Source organism: Ursus arctos, chromosome X (assembly GCF_023065955.2).
Source record: "Ursus arctos isolate Adak ecotype North America chromosome X, UrsArc2.0, whole genome shotgun sequence".
In the NCBI taxonomy this organism is placed as follows: Eukaryota; Metazoa; Chordata; class Mammalia; order Carnivora; family Ursidae; genus Ursus; species Ursus arctos.
In genome coordinates, this window is record NC_079873.1 from 79,746,998 (window position 1) to 79,766,009 (window position 19,012).

At 40.2% G+C, this 19,012-nt stretch overlaps 1 long non-coding RNA gene across 2 annotated transcripts in view; it reads left to right on the top strand.

Annotated features, from left to right (window-relative positions):
• The first annotated feature begins 9,315 nt into the window (after nucleotides 1-9,315).
• The window catches only part of LOC113248104 (uncharacterized), a 49,226-nt gene continuing 39,529 nt past the window's right edge, over nucleotides 9,316-19,012 (top strand). For both annotated transcript variants that reach the window (XR_003313449.4, XR_008959811.1), the window contains exons 1-3: nucleotides 9,316-9,490; nucleotides 9,968-10,131; nucleotides 14,050-14,190. This is a non-coding gene — a long non-coding RNA (uncharacterized LOC113248104). The remainder of the gene's footprint in view (nucleotides 9,491-9,967; nucleotides 10,132-14,049; nucleotides 14,191-19,012) is intronic.

Genomic DNA, 19,012 nt, shown 5'->3' on the forward strand with positions numbered 1-19,012 from the left:
TTTGTAGTTATTTATACTTTTGCCTTTTTACTTTTATACTAGAATTAAAAGTAATTTACCCTCCAGTGTTACAGTAAAAAAAAATATGCAAAGGGACACGTTCCAAAGAACATCCTAAAAAATAAAATAAAATAAATAAAATAAAACATTATTTGCTGATGTGTAAGGGATTCCTCTGCTCTATACAAGTGTCATGAGGCTACTTATGAAATGCTAAGAGGCTTGGTTGTGTTGAATCTGCACCAGGCTACAGCCCCAAAGGAGTTCATGTTAAGCTAAGGGCAAGTTGAGGCAGCACGAGAAATCTTCCCATGTCCCCAAGTTGTACCCCCAAGGATTACAGAAAACTATCACACTCTCTGCACACCAGGGAATATCCTAAGGATTGGGAGTGTGTGTCTGGGGGTCATAGGGTCTGGGTATGAGTCCCAGCCTTGCCACTTAAAATTAGCTGTGCTGTGGACAAATCCTCCAGCCTCCATTTCCTCTTGGGTAAAGCAAGCATAAAAATGGTACCTACCTCATGAGCCTGTGGTGAGGATTAGATGATGCAAGAAGAGCACTTAACACAACCCCTGTCACACAGTAAAGAGTATTTACAGTAAAAGTTACTTACAACACCTGTACAAAATGAGACACTTTTAGGTAGACAATGACAAAAATACGCAGAGGCAGAGACAAATAAATTTGCTGTTTCTTTATGTTTTCTGGTCTTATGTCAAATGGTGAGGAGATCCATGGTTTCGTGAGCAAAGCCAGAGCCCGCTATTCAGTACCAAAAGGCGATGTTAATGAACTACATACTCTTCTCCCTTTCAGCGTGTTCTTTGTTCTTTTCTTCTGAGAGCTGCCGATGACCACAGAGTTTGAGAATCTTTCATCTCAAAGAGGCTGGATCTCCTGGAGTTAAGTTGTCCACAGTTGTTTCCAAACGTGAAGGGCCATGCGTGACGCTAAGGTGATGAGAAGCAGAAGAAAGAGAACTAGCTGCGACATGAAACAGTGATAGGGAATCATATCTAACCAACCACCCATCATGATGGATGGATATTTCACTCAAAGAGGGCGATCTCTTCACTTTGCCAGCATCAGGAAGTTCATCATTTTGTGTTGGAAGAGGAGTCTTCCCACGGCCACACACCCTTCAGGTTGTTGTCCCCTCCTCACTCAGTCTAAATTCACAGTGATTTGGGCCAGAGGTTTAAAGGGAGTCTGACCAGAGGAGTTCAATGTCTGTTGGCCTGGCAACAGGGCAGCTTCATTATTACCTACCTATGGTGTTCATCCTGAAACCTCCCTTATTACCCTAGCATTCAGACCTGCTCCTCAGGCTCTGGGCTTTCAGTTTAGCCTCGGGTGGAGGAGCTACTGCTATTTTTCCTAAGAACTTTGTTCACTGGCTGATTTATTTAGTGTTCCTCCTTTTCTACTGAAGAGTGAGTTGTGATTCTTTTCTGCCAGCACAGCAGGAGGGAAGAGAAGTGCTGTAGCTTTCATCAAAAGTGTCCAACCACTGCTTTACCACATGTGGTTGTCTCCTTCTGGGCTTTACCACAAATCCTTACTCTTGCTGTGGGCGGATTATGCTGAACATAGGTTCTTCTTGCCTCAGGGCCCTTGAGGAGAGACTTCATTCAAGGGTCTTCTTTCCAATCCACTTCCCCAACTGTTCACAGGGAGCAGGAGTAATTTCTCAGAAGCCCTTTTGCCCAGCCCTCAATAAAGACAACTCCCCTCACTTTGCCAGGAGGCCTTAAATTAACTCTTTTAGGATCTTAAAGCCCTTACATTAATTCTTTTAGAAAAACAATCTACACCATGAACCACCTTACTCTATGACTAACTCTTTCCATGTCTAAAACTGCCAGACTGAACATCAAAAACCAGGGATGTACTGCATGGTGACTAACATAATATAATAAAAAATATTGTTATAATTAAAAAAAAAAAAAGAACCTGTGATTTCCAGTTCCTGCCCAGAAACAGCCTTACCCACAGGTGGATTCTGCCACCTCACTGCTCTTCTGGATTGATCCACTGGGCTCAGAAAAATGCTTACCAGAAAGTAGCTAGTGCCTTCCTACAGTTCAGTGGGGACAGTGCAGTCACTTTGGCCTTTTTTCCTTCCAGCCTCAGTGGGCCAGGGAAGACAGAAGCTGAGTGGTACATTGGAAAGGAAAGAGAAGGGAGACTCACAATGTCTGAGGGTGGATCTGCTGAGAATTAGGTATCTGGCAGAGCTTTACCCCACTGGCAGTGGAGGAGGCAGGAGATTGTGACCAACAGATGTGAACATATTTAAGGGGCAGCATGATCTGGAGAATGTAGAGAAAAGAAGAAAAACACATGCATGTTTCTATTTTAACTGTGAGTTAGTGTCATTTCTATGTGGTGGAATGAGTGCCCTGATGGGTTGGGGGAAGGGAATAAGACAATTACATTTTTATTCAATTGAGTCCTGTACCCCACACATGGAATTTAGGGTAAGGGACTGAAGTCACCACCCGCCCCACTCCTGTGTTTTCTTAGTCCCTTATCTTACCCTCTTGTTTTACATTAAGAGTGTTTCTTTTGAGCTCCTGATGGGCAAGATCAAAGCCTAATACTGTGTCTGCTAGGTAGTACACTGGAGTAAGAGAGACAGGAGATCTCCTTAGGTCCCAGTGCCAGACACGAAATAATAACTCTGTGATGTTCACGTCTCATAGATCAGTCACTTCACCCTGTTAGCCTTCCTTGGAAATAGATATTTTTGTCATGTGTGCACTTCATTGATATGTGGTAGAGTGAAATAAGCTGTACTAGGCTTCTGACCTACAGACTTGTGAGCTAATAAATGAGTATAGCTTTCAGCCATGACGTTTGGATGTAGATGATAACTAGAGAAAACACATTACCATAATAGTTTTTATAGTGCTTGCTGTGGTTGAAGGTTATGAATATATTCACATTGGTATTTGAATGCACATTCTGCATTTCTAAATGGATGATGGATTACATGCTAATTAGAAATAAAGCCCATTAGAGCTTTATTCATGCCAAATATGTTATATTTCAGACTTTTTAAAAGGTATAGTAAATACTACAGTAGACAAACATGTAGGAAGTAAAACACTACAAAAAGTAGATGCCCCTGTGTAACTCTCTGAATGCCACACCCCTAGAGAGACCCATTATCCAGGGATGTGAATACATCCTTAAACAAAACACATAACTACTTTATCTATTTTTAGTTCTAATTATATAAGTAATATGTTTATGTATTGCTTATTGAAATTTTTCTCTCTGAAAATAGTGTTTCTAAGATTTCTGTAATAATGTACACTTGGGACTGTTTTGGTATTTTTAAGCATGCTATCATGAGCATACTTGCACATGTGTCCGGGACTCTGCAGTTCAGACTTAGAGTGCAGCAACTGATAAGAACTCATGTCCTTTTCTCATAGATGTTGCCAAATATCTCTGTAAACAGTAAGTCAAGCAGAGAAGACAATTATCATATGGTTTCACTCATATGTGGAATATAAGCAATAGCACGGAGGACCATAGGGGAAGGGAGGGAGGAGAAGGGGAAGGGGGAGAAATCAGAGAGGGAGATGAACCATGAGAAACTATGGACCCTGGGAAACAGACTGGGGGTTTCAGAGGGGAGGGGGTGGGCAGAGGGGGTAACGGGGTGATGGGTATTAAGGAGGACACGTATTGTGATGAGCACTGGGTGTTATATGCAAATAATGAATCATTGAACACTACATCAAAAACTAATGATGTACTATACGGTGGCTAACTGAACATAATATAAATAAATAAATTAATTAATTAAAAAAAAGAGAGGTGTACAACTGTGTTCTCCCCCAGCAGTGTATGGATTTCACATGTCTCCACAGTTTCAATGTAAACAGGATGCAGCATAAATACAAAGTCAATGAAAAAAATACAAAATCAATGACCAGGTTTTCTTTTGAAACTCAAGAACTATTTCAATATATGTTTGGAAGCATAAAGTAAGCATAGAACTGAGCATTTAGAAATGGACATGTGAAATGTACCATTTATATGGAAATAGAGAAAAATGTAATCTAACATTCTAACAAGGTATCAGATTAGCAAATATTAAAAATTCCATGAAACCCATTGTTTGCACACATTTGCACAGGTGCTTTCATCTTGTAGTGGGTTGGAATACACATTAGTAAAGAGATTTCGAAGTTCAACTAGAGTGTAAGTATTAAAAATTATGAAATGTTTATGCTCGTTGACGACGCAGTCTCACTTATGGAATTTATCCTCCTGACACAGTTGGAGAGGCCCCTGCATTGTCACTCATCTGTCCACACTGCTCAGGATGGAGTTACCATTGCCCTAACTGGTTCTGTACCTTCAGTCCCCCAGACCATGTGCCATCTATTCCTCAATTCAAACAGGACAATCTATCTCATAGCTAGATGTCAGCCTTGGTGGACCATCCATGGAGCCATATTAAGCATTGATACGGAACAGCACTCAGTTTCCTCCTGGAAGGATATATTGATCTCTGATCTCACCCCTGTCTAAGTAAAATCTTCCTTCCCCTCATTCTTGGGTCCTCAGAGACCCTCGTCTCCCTACCAGGCACAAGAAGCCCAATCCTTTCCACAAGCTTAACTTTTCTCAAAGCATGGAGGAAACACGGGCTTCAGACACCTTCTACTTCCCACCCTGGCACAAACTTCCCTGAGGTAAGGCAAAGAGGCACCAAGCCTGGCTTTCTACCACAGGGAGGGTAAAAAAGCAGAACAGAGATTACTCAGCTCAGCAGTATGTGTCCTGATATCTTTGTTAAAGCTCTGCCACCAGCAGCTAAAGGTGCCCAGGGTGCCAGGTTCCACCCCTGGCTCTGGCAGTGGGTGTGGGGAGCAACTTCTTTGCTGTCTGTGCCTGTGTTCAGGAGCACATGCTTTGTACTGACATACATCCCTGAAGAGAGGACAGTGATACCATACTATCAGGATTGTCATGAGGATTAAATCCAGCCACTAAGTGAAGAACATGGACCTGGGCCCCGTTCAACCATCTGGTTCATAAATAAAAGCTGTCTTTCCTCCCCAGAGCAGGAAACTCATGTGGTTCCTTGAATTGCTCCCTTAGGTGGGGCCCATTAACCTGAATGCAGGTCAGAATCAACTTTGGGATCCTTTCCTAAACCCTCCCTGAAACTTCCTTGTTGGTGGAAATAGGGCTTCTATCAAAGGCCATTCAAATTTTTAGGTTATAATAATATAGCTCAGAAAACAGGTACACCCATTTAGCACCAACAGTGTATGTGAGTGTCTGTTGCCTTTTCATTCCACCACCACCAGGTATTATGATATTATGTCTTTATTTTCAATCTGTTTGTGTTCCCCAGACTTTCCTTATTGGAAGAGTCTTATCGGATGGCCTTTAAAATTACAGATTCACAGACTTTTCTCCTAGAGTTGTCAGATTTAGTAAATAGACACATCTAAAATAGGATGCCTAGTGTATTTGAATTTCGGACAAACAGAATAATATTGAATGAGACATATTTACACCAGAAAGTTTTTATTGTTTATCTGAAATTCAAATTTATCTGAGTTAAATTTAATTTGGCAACCCAAATTAAAATATGGAGGGCTATGAGGGGTAGAACCAAGATGCTCCAGTCAACAGCTCCAGCCGAGTCCCCATCCCAGCGTGGCTCGTCATCCATGTTGAGGGAGCTCTCTTGGATGTCCCAGCTGAGTGGGGCTGCCAGATGACTGCAGCCCCTGGTGGCAGACACCAAATGGAACAGAAAGATACCCAGCTGAGCCCATCCAACCCAAAAAATCTTGAGAGATAAAAATGGCTACTGTTTTGGGGGTGATCTGTTAAACAGAAATGGATATACAAAACATGTGGTTTTGTTGAACTCTCCCTCTTTTTCTGTGGTTTGTTATCATTGGATAAGATAGCGATTCCCTTATCCTTGAAGGCTTAGTAGGAATTCTGTTAAAATTTTAGCTACTGTCTGCATGTAGGTTGATGTGCAATAGACTTTTTAGCATTTCCTCAATTCCTTCTTGAAGAAAACTTCCATGGGAAATTTTCACAATATATGATTTTCACCCTACTCTTTGAATTTAGAATCTAATTCCAATCCCCCTCTATAAGATGAGCCTCCTTGTCAATCATGCCTGGCAAACGAATAGGATGCTGTTGCTAAAAACTTCATGACTAACATGGAAAGCCATATCCTCAGAAGGTTCCCTGGTGAGTATTAAAACAGAACAAGGCACAGAGCTAGAACAAACAATCCTAAAATTTGTATGGAACCACAAAAGACCCCAAATAGCCAAAGCAATTCTGAAAAAGAAAAACAAAACTGGAGGAATCATGATTCCGGATTTCAAACTATATTACAAAGCTGTAGTCATCAAGACAGTATGGTGCTGACACAAAAAACAGACACGTGGATCAATGGAACAGAACAGAGAACCCAGAAATGGACCCACAACTACATGGTCAACTAATCTTCAACAAAGCAGGAAAGAATATCCAATGGAAAAAAAGTCTCTTCAACAAATGGTGTTAGGTAAACTGGACAGCAACACGCAGAAGAATGAAACCGGGCCACTTTCTTACACCATACACAAAAATAAATTCAAAATGGATGAAAGACCTAAATGTGAGACAGGAATCCATCAAAATCCTAGAGGAGAACACAGGCAGAAACCTCTTGACCTCGGCCTTAGCAACTTCTTACTAGACATGTCACCAGAAGCAAGGGAAACAAAAGCAAAAATGAACTATTGGGACTTCATCAAGATAAAAAGCTTCTGTACAGTGAATGAATCAACAACACTAAAAGGCAGCCTATGGAATGGGAGAAGATATTTGCAAACAACATATCTGATAAAGTGTTAGCATCCAAAATCCATAAAGAACTTATCAAACTCAACACCCAAAAAAACAAATAACCTAGTTAAGAAACGGACAGAAGACATAAATAGACACTTTTCCAAGGAAGACATCCAGATGGCTAACAGACACATGAAAGGATGCTCAACATCACTCATCATCAGGGATATACAAATCAAAACCATGATAAGATACCACTGCATACCTGCCAGAATGTCTAAATTTAACAACACAAGAAACAGGTGTTGGTGAGGATGCAGAGAGAGGGGAACCCCCCTACACTGGTGGTGGGAATGCAAACTAGTTCATCTACTCTGAAAAAAAATATAGATTTTCCTCAAAAAGTTAAAAATAGGAGTACCTGGGTGGCTCAGTCAGTTAAGCGTCTGCTTTCAGCTCAGGTCATGATCTTGGGGTCTTGGAATCCAGCCCCACGCCGGGCTTTCTGCTCAGCAGGGAGTCTGCTTCTCCTTCTCCCTCTGTGATATCTCTTGCTCTTGCTCTCTCTCAAATAAATAAAAACAAAATCTTAAAAGAAGTTATACACAACTGATAATTTATTGAACACTACATCTGAAACTAACGATGTACTATATGTTGGCTAATTGAATTTAAATAAGAATTTTTTAAAAAGTTAAAAATAGAACTACCCTATGATTTAGCAATTGTATTATTAGGTATTTACTGAAAGGATACAGATTCCAAGAGTTACGTGCACCCCGATGTTCATAGCAGCATTATCAACAATAGTCAAACTATGGAAAGAGCCCAAAATGTCCATCAACTGATGAATAAAGAAATGGTATACACACAGACACACACAGACACACAGACACACACACACACACACGAATATTACTCAGCCATCAAAAAGAATTTGCATTTGCAATGATGTGAACGGAGCTAGAGTGGATTTTGCTAAGTGAAATAAGTCAAAGAAAGACAAATACCATATGATCTCACTCATATGTGGAATTTAAGAAAGACAACAGATGAATATATAGGAAGGAGGAAAAGAAAAAAGGGAGGGAAGCAAACTATAAGAGACTCAACAATAGAGAACAAACTGAGGGTTGATGGAGGGAGGTGGGTGGGGGATGGGTTAGATGGGTGATGGGCATTAAAGAAGGCACTTGATATGATGAGCACTGGGTATGTAAGTGATGAATCACTGAATTCTACTCCAGGAACCAATATTGCACTGTATGTTAACTAAAATTTAAATAAAAAAATAAAACGGAACAAGCAATATTTATACACTTTGAGAAGCATTCCTCAAGGAAGGTGTCCTGAAACACTCTCTCTGGCTACAAGGACAGCTTTGCAAGGAAACTTCTTTCTTGGATACACATAGGACATGGCTCTTTCACCAGATACTCACTGCAGTCCTTTGCCTTTGTAACTCTCTCAGTGCAACACTGTGGGATGGCTAAGTCTGTCCAACTGTGGGGTTTATTAATAGGAGATGCTTTGCCTGCAGATTCTAAGCCCTTTCTCTAATATAACTTTTATAAGAAAGTGGATATATTGTTCTCCTTATTATTTTTTTCATATTTTTTCGTTGGTTTAGAGCTCAGATGTGGAGCAGGGCTGTATGGTGGGTGGGACCTTAAAAGCCCAAGCATTCTGGAGCACAACCATAGGAACAGTTGCGAGCCAGCAAGACACAGAAAGGGGAGAAGAGCAGGGGGTGAATTGTAAGACCCACCCCTGAGGATAGGGCAGAACTTTGCTCCATAAGGGCAACTTACCACCAAGGATTTGAAGGGGGAAGACCTGGTATATAGAGAGGCTAGAAGTATTTTGGTTATGTATGGACGTCCCTCCATACGGAAGAAATTACCAGGAATGAATGATCAGAATTTTCCAGTACAAACCAATGTATTGTTCAATTGACTAAGTTTCTGCCTACTAAATTACTATAATATTCTAGACCTGCTTCCTTGAAATAATTTCCAAATTGCTTAAATGACATCTTTTGTGTCACATGATTATAGACAATCTTTTAGTTTTCTGCCACAAATGGGTAACTGCTTAGCCTGGCGAGTAACTTTACATGTCCACCGTCCCAGGGCTAGCTCATCTCCAAAAACCTTAAGATACCTCCTTGGGGCGTGTGTGCTGATAATACTCCTCTACTGTGTCTTTAAAGCAAACAAAATTCTTTACGACAGGGACATTCTTTGTTCCACCAACTTGGACAGAGTTGGACAACTGTCCTTGTTTCAGTCTAGAGCCTCTAATTCCTATGCTTTCTCCTGTGGTTCCCCGAAGAGCGAAGGTGTTTTATGTTCGGCGAGATTCCAGGGGGTGGGTGAGTTTTGCGGAGGCATTTCCGGAGTGGAGGAGAAGCTTGCGCTTCGCAGTTGCCATAGAAACCTGACGTCATGGGGCGACCGTGACGAATTTTTCCTAGAGACAGACTTGCCCTCGGCGTGAGAGCAGGTCCCGCCCTCAGATGTTTGGGACTCAGCTGAAGGCGGGGGGGTCCTCGCTGTGGGGGCTGAACCCCCCGGGGTTGTAAGGAGACAAAGGAATTCAGGTCCAACTCTTCCCCGCTTTGGGGCTCGTTGCCCCGGCTGTCTCATAGGTAAAGCCGCTGGGGTCCTGCCCAGCTCCAGTGAGTGTGGGTCTTGCTCCAGGGGTGTCCTGGAGCTGCTTTCCTTAAAAGGCAGGGGCTAGGGCGGGAAGACAGGTAAAAGGATTCTGTGCCCCGGCTTCCCCCTCTACAATGGAGATGAGAATGCTTCACCCACAGGATCGCTGAGAGCAGTCAGCTATACAACCGAGCAAGCCCATAGCCCTGTGATTACTGGGGGGTAATGAATGCCTGTATGAATTCAGGCCATTTCTTATTCCTTTTCAATTTCAATTTTGTTGTTAGGAGTTAGACAAGAAAGGAGGAGAAAAAGGCCCTGGTGAGAAGCCCATTAAAACATGTGGTTGTTACGACCACCACCCAGTTGTATCAGTGTCATTGTCAGTAACCTAGTGCCTAGCATGGTACGGGGCACATGGTTACACCAGTAAAGCATAATGATTTCTGGATCTGTCTCTTCCTGTGCAGCTCTTCATACCAGTGGCCCAGCTCATACCAGGTGCCTGAAGGAGGCAGGTTCTGAGGATCTGAGTCCTGATGGCTGCTGAAGCTTCTACTCCAGATTCAAGGGCAGCAGTCCTCAGGAGGCCCCAATATCTCACATTCCTGGTGGAATCTGATGCCTGGATCAAGTGAGTTCATAGATCTGAACAAAAGCATGTTGTGGAATAGCTCCTGTGAGGTTCACAAACTAGCCTAGAAGTAGAGAAGCTGCTTTGATCATGAGAGAAGAGGTTTAGCAGGTGGAATGTCATTCCTTCAGCAGCTGCATGGTTTGTAGTAGCCCTTGAGGCCCATCTTGGAGAAATCTTTTGTCTGAAAGCCCTGAATTGTCCAGCTTGAGGAGGGAATGTGATCTTTAACATGCATTTGGAATAAATATACCTAAGTTGTTCTCCCTGAGTAAATATTATTCAGTGATTCTCATATTTCTCTCAGATGCGTGTTGAAAAATGCATTTGATTAGGAAGTCTTCCTAAAAAAAAAAAAAGTCTTCCTAGCAATTTGAGAATGTAATATAGTTTGAGAATGTACTATAGTTCCGTGGCTGCTACGTTTTTATCCATTTTATAATGAAACACGTAAGAAGCCAGAAATTTTCCAAATATTAGTTAAGCATGTCAAAGAATTTATATTTTTTTAAAATACTTCAGAGTGTTTTATTATTATATATTTATTATATCCAGCCATAACTGCTATAATAACCAGGTATTCTTAAATATAGTTATGTTTACTTTCCCTGTATATAATAGTTTCAGTTCTTTAATACTTGGCCTCCACCCCGCAACGCCCCGCTGTGTACCCAGGCAAGCACTGATCTTCTCTTACTATAGATTAGTTTTCATGTCCTCGTATTTTATTTAAATGGAATCATAAAGGTTTTCTTTTTTCTTCTTTGGTTTTGGTCTGGCTTCTTTCATTGAGCCTATTTATTTAGATTTACCCTTTTTTTGCACATATCAATAGTTCATTCTTTTTTAATTGATGAGTACTATCCTAGTATATGGATATACTACAACTTGTTTGAAATTTGTTGCTTTTAAAAAAATTAAAGCTCCAATGAACATTTTGTATATGTTTTTACATGGATATATGCTTTCTTTCTCTAGTGTTTCCCACAGGGTAAATACTTAAAAGTGCAATAGCTGGATCACATGGTAGATTTAAGGTTAACATTGTTAAGAAACTACCAAACTGGTTGTACCATTTTTTCCTTGCCCCCAGCAGTGTTTGTGAGTTACATCCTCCACAACCCTGCCAATGCTTGGTATGGTCAATCTTTTTAATTATAACCATTCTCATGGGGGTGTAGTGGTATCAAATTGTATTTTTAACTTACAATTCCCTTATGATGTTGAGCATATTTTCATGTGCTTATTTGCTCTTTCTATATGTTTGGTGAAGTGTCTATTCATTTGGCGAAGTGTTCACATGTTTTGTGAAGTGTCTGTTCTCCATTTATTTAATGTAGTGTCTATTTTTTTTTCTATTTGACTTTCTATATAGATTTTCTATATTCTAGATACAGGTCCTTTGTCAGATATGTAATTTGCAAGTATTTTCTCCCACTTAGTGCCTCATTTTTTCATTCTCTTAACAGTGTCTTAAGAAGAGCCTTTTTTTTTTTAACTTGGAGGAAGTCCAGTTTATGTATTAGTTCACTTACAGATGTAGTTTTGGTGTCTCTTCTATGAAATCTTCATCTAACTCAAGATGACAAGGACGTTTTCCTATGTTTCTTCTAGAAGATTGATACCTTCAGGATATATATTTAGGTCTGTGATCCATTTTGAGTGAACTTTGTATGTCTGTTTGTAGTGTGATATATGGGTCACAATTTATATTTGTGTATATGATACCTACTTGTCTCAGCACCATTTGTTGATAATATCCCCATTTCTCCACTGAAATCCTTTTGCCCGTTTTTCAAAAATCAGTTGTCCGTGTATGTGTGGGTCTATTTCTGGACTCTATTAAATATTTTCCTTCGATCTACTTGTCTACATTGATTCCTATGCCACACTGTCTTGATTATGGTAGGCTTCTGAGTCTTAAAATCTGGAAGTGTTCATCCTCTAACTTGATTCTTTTTCAGAGTTGTTTTTCATGGTCTAGATCCTCTGCATTTCCATATAAACTTCAGATTTCCTGCCAATTCCTTTTAAAAATATTTGCTAGGAATTTTATTGGATTGCAATGAATATATGGATCTGTATTTAGGGAGAAGTAACAGTGAAATAATGCTGAATCTTCCAGCCCACGAAAACACTTGTCTCTATATTTATTTAGGTCTTCTTTAATTTTTCTGAGCAATATTTTGTAGTGTTTAGTGAATAGGCTTTGCACATCTGTGGACAGATGATCTCTAAGTATTTCATACTTTTTGATGTTATTGTAAAAGACATGGCTTTGTAAATACAATTCCCAATTATTATATTTTTCATCAAACCCTCAGCAGCCAAATGTTTAATAATAGCTGTTGCAGGATCTTTTTGGTTGAAAGCACACTCTAAGATGAAAAAGCTATCTGATGGATAACAAGCGCTTGACTGTGTTTCTGTCAGCTTTTTAACATTATTGGCAATGTACTGAAACTAGGGAGAAAAATGTCACAGTGACAATTCTACAGGTCATCTCCAGAAAAATAGGTCACTAAAAGAAAATAGTTATAGTAGCTTTCAACTTTATATGTGTGGTTAGAATTGAACCAGTTGAATAGTGGGGTTTTCCTTTTTTTTCCCCTAGAATTGATGAATTCTGGATTCTTGAGTGGTGACACAGAGGAAGGAGAGAGCATGTACATATATGAGTATGAATGTATGTACATGTATATTGTGGAAGCTGCTGGGAATCTTTAATGCGAGGAATACTTCAGGTTAATTACTTTACTGTGGTCATGTCAGTCATGTTCACTTCCTAGCACATAATAGGAAGCAAATCACAGTGGTTGGTTTTTTCCACCTTCACTTGGCCAGCATGGTTACCATGGTGACTCAGTGACTGCTGTGGGATCTGGTGGAGATTGAGCATTGTTTTATAATTCTAGCCTGAATCCCTTATTAGGATCATGGTTGTCAAGTGTTGCTTTTCTAATTTCCTCATTCCTTCCAGGTTTATTAATTGAAATTTGGCTGGAGGTAGAGCTTTCTCTTCTCCCTGTTTGTTTTTAAAGTTTATGTGAGTATGACTCATAGATTCCTATTTTGCAGAGTTACCACCTGATGCTATAATTATTTATTTTTATGCTCAAATGTCTCAGAATTGGCCAATGGAAGCCCCTTCAAGATGACTTCTGTGTCCCTTTGACACTTCCTTAGAATTCTTTCTTCTTTCTTTTTTTTTTAAAAGAGATTTTATTTATTTAGTTGACAAAGAGAGAGAGGGAGAGAGAGAGTGAGTACAAGCAAGGGGAACAGCAGGCAGAGAGAGAAGCAGACTCCCTGCTGAGCAGGGAGCCTGATGTGGGACTTGATCCCAGGACCTTGGGATCATGACCAGAGCCAAAGGCAGACGCTTAACTGACTGAGCCACCCCGGCCCCCCTAGGATTCTTTCGACATTTACTTTGCTTCCCGAGGCTATCTTTTAATCTGTAGAAAGAAAATTATGATGCTCAACTCAGAGCATCACTTTGAGGAACTGAGGAGAAAATGTCTGAAAATAACAACCTACAGCATGTGACATCTAGTAGGTCCTCAGTGAATGCTATTTCTCCATTCCAATTTTGCCTCCTTCATTCTGTCAAGGCAGTGTTTCTGACATGAACATCATAGCAGAAGTACCAGAGAGAACACTTGGACATGGAACAGCAAGCAGGGATGAGCCCAAATTTCCATGGTGTGAGAGCTCCAGTGTCACTGCTGTGTGCGGGAGGGGGCTGTGGGAAGGAGCTGGGGAAGGGGCAGAGGCTCACTGCACAGCTTCCAGTGACCTGAGTGGGGACAGGCAAGCACATGCTCACCCATTGCCCCTGTGTTTCATATGTTCTCCCTTCCTCTCACTTTCTTCTCTGTTTCATGTGCTGTCTGATCCCCTGACTCTCCCTTCTAGTGGAACAGCAGACAAGGCTGTGGACTCTGAGCCCCAAGAATAGGAGCCAATAGAGAAGAACAAAGTGTGATGTTGAGTGTGCTAGATCGGTTCCTAGAGCGAGAGTGAGGAGATTAAGATCCTACCATTGGGACCATTTAGGTAAGTCACTACCCTTGCTTCAGTGTTTTCTATACAACAGGGTAACAATACCCAATTCCCCCAATCACCTGGGAATATTGTGGACTGTAAATGTGATCCCATGTGGGAAAGCAATCTGTAGTCATAGGTGGGAGAGAAGGACCAGTGTACTTTTGAATAATTATATTAACAGAGACACCCCAGATATCACTGAACTCTGGTAGTCATGAAATTAATGGTACACAAATGTCAGATGCTTAGGTCAGCATTTCTCCAACTATAGTCCTCAGAGTTCATCAAAATCATCAGTGAGTTCTTTTTTATTTTTTTCCTTTTTTTAAAAATTATGTTATGTTGGTCACCATACAGTACATCATTAGTTTTTGATGTAGTGTTCAAATTCTAGATTCCTGAGCCCACTCTTGGTCTGCTGAATCAAAAACAGGAAGGTAGAATGGGAAGGGTTTACATTTTGAGTAATACCTCCAGTTGTTTCTGGTAGTCATCTAAGTTTAGAAAGTACTGCTGTGAATTTGCAGCAAACTCTTCTTAAAATCCTTAATCCTTTGATGTTTAATTTCCTTGTCAACTTCTCCTGAAACTCAGCTTTAAGTATCTGTGTCTGCTCCTCTGTGTCAAATAAGTAACAATTCCTTCATGTAAATAATATTTATTCAGAGATTTATACATGAAACACTGAACTAGGCGCTAAGACACAGCACAGAACAAGACAGGCAGGGTCCCTGGCAATAAACAGGTAAACAAATGAATAAGCAGGACAATTTCATATGGGAATGAGTGCTTTAAAGAAAATAAGTGAATCCATTTAATAGGAAATGATGGGGATGGGGATTATTATGGATGGGTTATCAGTGAAGTTCTTTCTCAGGAAGTGACGTTTGAGTTGAATCCTGAACAAGAGGAAACCAGGCCTGGACTGGCCCTTTGGTTTGTGATGTGCATGGTCCCAGTTGTTCCAGGAACAGATGATGAGCTTGAGTGGCAAGAGCTTGGCAGACAAAGTGCAGATGGTCAGAGATGAGGACAAAGGGCAGACAGGAGCCACATCCATCACTGTGTAAGGAAATTAGAGTCATTCTAATGGTGGATGGTTACAGTATGGGAGTTACATGATCTGGTTCATGTGCTCACAAGGTGACTGTGGCAGCTGTTATGAGAATGGACTAGACAGGACAAAATGGCTGTGGGGATAACCATTAGGAGAATCTTGCAGGAGTCCAGGGGAGGGATGAGGGTGGATTGGCCCAGTGCTGCCACAGGGTGCAAAGGACAGATGTGGTCTTGGATAGGACATGTTGGCGATAGGACAGGTGGGACCTGCAGTGACTGTGGGTGGGGGTCTGAGAGGATAAGGCTGAATCAAGGTTGAGCCCTTGGCTTTTTGTTCAGCCAAGTGCAGAAATGGTGGTGCTGTTTCTTGACATCGGTTGTTCCAAGCATTTTTGAGATGTTCTCATGATAATTAGTTTGGTATCCAACAGTGGTTATGGTGAAAGTGATTTACAAGATGTAGCATTTGATGAATGGGATTCAGTGGTAAAACTATTATGCTTTATTAAACACATACGCAAACTATAAAACTATACAGATCTTGTATTTGTTTAAAGTAGCTAACATTTTTGAGCTCTTATTGTGTACCTAGCAGTGTTCTAAGTATTTTTGTGTATTAACTCACTTCTCAAAACAACCCATGACATAGGGGTGATTGTGTTCTCCATTTTATAGAAGAGGTAACTGAGGCACAGTTTCTTTCAATCTCCTAAGATCGGAGATCCAGGTATCCTGACGTCTTTGTCATAGAATTTTTTAAATAATAGGATTCAGGACTATTTATCCTTGTAAAGACCAAACACAAAGCAATATTTATTTTAAAATGTTGTGTCTTCTACAGTACTACATAATCCCAAATTTATACATGAGGAAATTGAGTGATTGTAAGGTGAATAAAAGTATTCAAACTCACACAGAACTAGGATTTGGACCTGGTCTGTCTCCAGAAGCCACATTCCTAACGAGTACATCTAGGAAGAAGAAAAAGACATTTGTTGCCCTATGTCAGCCTACAATGGGTGATGTTAGGTCAGGGCCATCTGTATCTCTTTGGGTGGAAACTATGCTTCACTAGGCATTTGCAATGTACCGGATGGCATTTATTTAAGAAAAACAAAAAAGCAATAATTATAGAAACAAAAGGGTGTCATCGATGAACAAAGCTAGACCCTGGTTAAAGTGGTAAGGACAGGTTTTAGTCAGTAATATGCTTTTGCAACAGGGAAGAGTGAGTGTGAACTCATCACAACTTCAATTTGTACAGAGGTGACTGAGCATTTTAAAGGAAGTATAGGGGAATAGGGAGTAGAGGAAGTAGGGGCTCAGTAGAGTCAAGGAAATGAAAAATTACAAAAATAAGAAAGTAGGTTTTGCCCATCTGGGTTTGTTAACTGCCTTTTATTCAAGTTAGATTTCTACTCTCCCACAGGCGCTGGAGGCAGGGGTTCTAGCTTCAGGTGTTGGCTGGAACGAAGAGTAAATTGTTCTGGTAGCCTTGAGTTTTCTCAGGCAATCACTTTAAGGGGATTTAGCGTCATCTTAGGGATGTAGCTTTGAGCTGTTAGAAACTATGGTAGTGTTTAATTCAAGACTTAATTGGCCAGGGTTGAGGTGTAGTCAAGAAAAGGGCGAAGAGGAATCTGTCTAGTTTGGTCCATGAGAGAATCTTTATCAAGGGTAATAATTATATAAAAAAGAGGAATAATCACAATAGTTTCTTTTTTTTAAGATTTTATTTTATTTATTTGACAGAGAGAGAGATAGCCAGCGAGAGAGGGAACACAAGCAGGGGGAGTGGGAGAGGAAGAAGCAGGCTCATAGCGGAAGAGCCTGATGTGGGGCTCGATCCCATAATGCCGGGATCACGCCCTGAGCCAGAGGCAGACGCTTAACGACTGAGCCACCCAGGCGCCCCATCACAATAGTTTCTATGTATTAGACAAATTAGCTGTTAAAATAATTCCTTGGACTTTCATGGTAAATTTTTTTCCCTCTTATGAACTCCACGTGCTTTTCAGATGGGAGTCACATTGCTCTGTGCTCTAGGCTTTGTTGGATGGAGGGCAGGGCTGATTTGACCCCTTTTGATAGGTGAAGCTAGAGGAGGTGTGGTGACTTACCCAAGGTCACCTAGAGTTAGTCGGTTAGGTTGGCCTATGGGGCCAGGTTTGTCTCCTGTCTGCTATTCAGTTTTCTGTACATCAGACATAGCACTATCCTTGTTCCTGTGTGCAGTGAATCACTTTAAGGGCTCAAACGATATGTGCTTCTTTAAAGTTAACCTGCAAGTAAAAAAATAAAAGTAAAAAGTAAAAAAATTAAGTTAATCTGCAAGTAATATACAAAGACACTAAGTCTCTTCAAATAAAAAGAAATAAGGTATTGATTATCCTCTTCGTCCCTAATCTCTATTGGGAGATTAGAAGAAAAATTCCTGGAATCATGCATGCAGCATGTACTCTTTTGTGACTGGCATCTTTCAGTCAACATAATGTGTATTTACATTATCATTGTCCATAGTTGTAAGTTGTTCATTCTCGTTGGGGTATAGTAAGAAGTACATGATGTGGATATTTCACAATCTCTCTCTCTCTCTGTTTTGTGAATTTACATATTTCTACATTTTTGACTTATTTTGAGTAATGGTACTACGAATGTTCTTTTATGTATTTTTTGATGGACATATATATTTTTATTTCTCTTGGACATATACTAAAGAACGGCATTTCCAAGTCATAGAGCATGCTTACGTTGAGCTCAGTAGCCACTGACAGGCAGTTTTTCGAGTGGTTGTTCCCATCTGTGTTCCTACCAACAGTATGTGAGAGTTCTGTTTTTTCCAGTTTCTTGACAACACTTGGTATTTTCCATCTTTTTACATTTTTGTTGTTCCGGTGAGCATGTAGTGGTATGTCACTGTGGCTTTAACTTCAATTTCTCTGTTTTAAATTTTCTTTAACTCTCTCTGAACTGTTTCTTTTAACCTAAAGAAGGTCCATTTTTTTAACCTTCTATTTGCTGAAAAAAACTGGATCTTTTGTCCTGTGGAATTTAAATTTGGGGTTTTGCTAGTTATATCCTTATTGTGTTATTATGTTCCTCTGGCCCCTTCTATTGCCTTTAAATTGATAATTAGGTTTAGAGGCTTGTTTAGATTCAAGTTTTTTTGGCAAGAGTACCTTAGATGTGGTGTTGTTTAGTTCTGTAGTATTACACCATGAAGCTCATTTTGTCTAGTTGTCTCCTGTTGTGACATTAAGATTCATCACTGAGTTCGAGTATTCTTAGCCTGATCCATTGATTATAAAATTTCCCATGTGCTTTTCACCTCATGTTTTATGCAAACTCTGAAGATTGTTGCCTGGGTCTGCATTTCATTAAAGGCTGCGAAATAGTGATATTCTAATTCTGATTTTGTTTGCACTCATTAGCTAAAATTCTTATATTAAAGAAACTTAACCTAATCGACTTTCAGGTTGTGCTAAACTTGGTTTGAACAGGAAGGGAAGGATGAATGTGTAATTCTTTCACAGTATTTCCACTTTTCAAAATAATGATCTGTTTTACTAGAATCCTCCAAAGGTGAACAATGAGTTTGTTTTATTTTGTTTTGCTTTTTGTTAAGAGTGTCATCATGAACTCATAGATCTTTATATTTGATGTTTTAATCCATTGTGGTCATTAATCATCTTGATGTTCAAAATGTTCTATGTTTGGCCAGTGGAAGTTCCTTCAGATTGGCTTCTGAGTCTTTTTAATATGCTTTCTGGCA